The sequence below is a fragment of the Balaenoptera acutorostrata genome, chromosome 2 (assembly GCF_949987535.1).
Source record: "Balaenoptera acutorostrata chromosome 2, mBalAcu1.1, whole genome shotgun sequence".
Lineage (NCBI taxonomy): Eukaryota > Metazoa > Chordata > Mammalia > Artiodactyla > Balaenopteridae > Balaenoptera > Balaenoptera acutorostrata.
This window is the reverse complement of record NC_080065.1, coordinates 184,099,551-184,102,422: the sequence shown is the minus strand read 5'-3', so window position 1 is coordinate 184,102,422 and position 2,872 is coordinate 184,099,551.

Here is a 2,872-nt window from a genome sequence, read left to right as displayed (position 1 = left end):
GCTCCCGCGGCCGGCCCCGCCCCCGCGCTGCGTGCCGCCGCCCCGCCCCAGCGCGCCGGGGCCTCGGGTCCGCGTCCCGCCCCGCCCACTCCGCGCGGGTGTGCCTGCTCGCCGCGGGCATCTCGGGAGGACGTGACGTAGCCCGCGATTCGAATCAATACAGTAAGCGTGGCGCCACGGGTTGCCCAGGGCAACCGCGCGGGAACAGGCTCCGCGGCCCGCGAAGGCGGCTACGTGGGAATCCGGGGGAGTGGCTCCTCTGTTTAGAGCGTTGTTCTTAGCAGGGGACGGTCGCAGAAACAGGTACCCCTGGGCAGACCCACACCGCAGTGACGGTGTCACACCGCGTGATAAGCGCAGGTGAGACCCACAACAGGTGCATGTGAGGGTCGTGCAAACCCCACTGCCTACTGAAACACATTCACTCATTCAACGGGTTGGAAAAGAATTTCCAGACACAAGGCAGAATGTAAAAAAGAATTTATTGAAGGGTCGCTGCCAGAACAGCGGGCTGACTTTCTGATAGGGAGAGCTGACCCCGAGCATGGGTTACTTGTCTGTTTTTATAGCCAGGGAACAAAGGAACTTGCGAGTCATCTGCTGATTGGGTAGGGTATGCATACTTCCAGTGCGCAGAGTGGGGGAAGAACAGGACAAATACCCTTCCTTATATGGGACGTGAAAGGAGCAGGGCAGAATGGCTGGGAGGGCTCAAAGACGTAATGGTTGCTACGTGACAGAGTGATGAGTCCCGTAACTCTGTTCCGGCGATGTTGGCCTTCTGAGTTTATCTTTTCTTTGTCTTTGGAGCACATTTCTCCCTCTCTTTAAATAAGCAAATAAAACAGCAATCCTCCTTTAACATTGCACCGGTCCCACCTTGTTTAGCAGTAAGGCTACAGCTCTCCTATTCTGTACAACCACTCCTGCTGGAGAATTTATTTGTTCTTGTAGAGTGTTAATTTGCGCTGCTAGGTTGACAATCTGTTGTGTGAGTTCGAGAGAGCTGTGGGGCAGTGAAAATAGAGTTTAAAATCCAGCTGAGCCTGTTCCTATCCCAATGATAATCCCTAGGACTGGTATTACAGTGAGGGCTGCCTGCTTTTGTTTATGTGATTGAGAGTATAAGGAAAGCAGGATACGGTCACTGATAAGGGTAAGGTTAGGAATAATGTATGCAAGGGTACAGGTCCCCATTCAGTTGGCTGGAAGGCATAAATAAACATTGGATCAGCAAAGGAAATAGGTGCTGATTTGTATGGTCTAAGCAGATGTCTAAAGTGATGTTGGGGGCTTCCCTGGTGGCACAGTGGTTGAGAATCTGCCTGCCAATGCAGGGGACACGGGTTCAAGCCCTGGTCTGGGAAGATCCCACATGCCGTGGAGCAGCTGGGCCCGTGAGCCACAATTACCGAGCCTGCGCGTCTGGAACCTGTGCTCCGCAACAAGAGAGGCCACGATAGTGAGAGGCTCGCGCACCGCGATGAAGAGTGGTCCCCACTTGCCGCAACTAGAGAAAGCCCTCGCACAGAAACGAAGACCCAACACAGCCAAAAATAAATAAATAAAATTTTTTTTAAAAAAGCATTGATTGCTAAAGTGATGTTGAAGTAGGGTTTCCCTAAATGAGTACGGGAATGTTCTATGCCCCCATAGGTGGTAGCTAAAGTTATTCCAGCTAAAGGGGAGAGGCAAGCAATCTTTGAGGAATGGGAAAAGTTATAAGTCCAGTTAAAAGAAGGAATAGTAGGGTTCCACCCTATGTCATAGTCCTCGGGTGTCTTGAGTTTTCTGTCGTCTTCTTGTTTAATATTACAGGGTTGGAATCAAAAATTGTGGTTCTGATAGGGACAACTTGGGGATGGGGTGGGGCAGATGGAGGTCCCAAAATAGCTAGCCTGTGTCCAATTGGTGGTAACATTGGGAGGTTTTGGGAAGTAAATGCTGTAGAAAGGGGAATCAAAATAGTAAGTATGGGGATAGTTTGTTTTGTCCTCAGTTACGAGGGAAACCCATGTTTGGGTACAGGAAAGGGTGAACGTATGATTACAGGCCTGGGAAATATTGAGGAATTTACCTACAGGGGGCCCTGGTCGAGAGAGAGAGGATACATATAGAGGAGCCGGTTGTGCCGTAGAGACTGAGGAGAATACGGGCCCTTGAAAGTTATAGTGAGGCCTCTGATGTATGTGGTTGAGAAGTATATGGTCCACTGTAGGTTTTACTCTAGAATTGACGGCCCATCCTGGTCTATCGAAATATGAGGGGGCTAAATAGGATTCAAGTTGGTTCCATTCATCTGGTGGAATGGGAATTGCCTTTAGGCCATACTGACTGGAGACAGTGGTACACATCCAACAGTTTCTGTATGAACCCGGTGAAGACTGATTGAGGAGTGTGAGGGCTTCCTGAACTGGTGGTAAATACGGGTGACGACTGTATGTATGCACAGGAATGGAAAAAGGGAGAAGAGTCAGAACTGTTTTTAGGAGGCTATGTTTAAGTATTGATAAAGTTGCTCCGGGGTATAATCTTGAAAGTCGCCTTGGAGGGTTTTGTCCCATGCTGACTGATATATGTACTGTCGTTGTTGGGTTGGGGCTAGATTCAATAGATGGGGGTTTTGGAGGTTTATATCTTGTAATAAGGAGCAATAAAAGCAGAGCGCTGAGGCAGAAATCTGAGGCCAATTGGAGGGCGACGATGGAAAGGTCAGACTGAGGAGTTGACTCATAGTGCACATTTAAATTAGGAGCGGATGGTGTGGGTGGAATTAAGAGTTATACCACCTTTGGGATATTTGAGTTAAGACAAAAATACCAAGAGGCAGTTCCACAGGAGTAGAATAGAATAACCCATGGGAGGGAAAAAG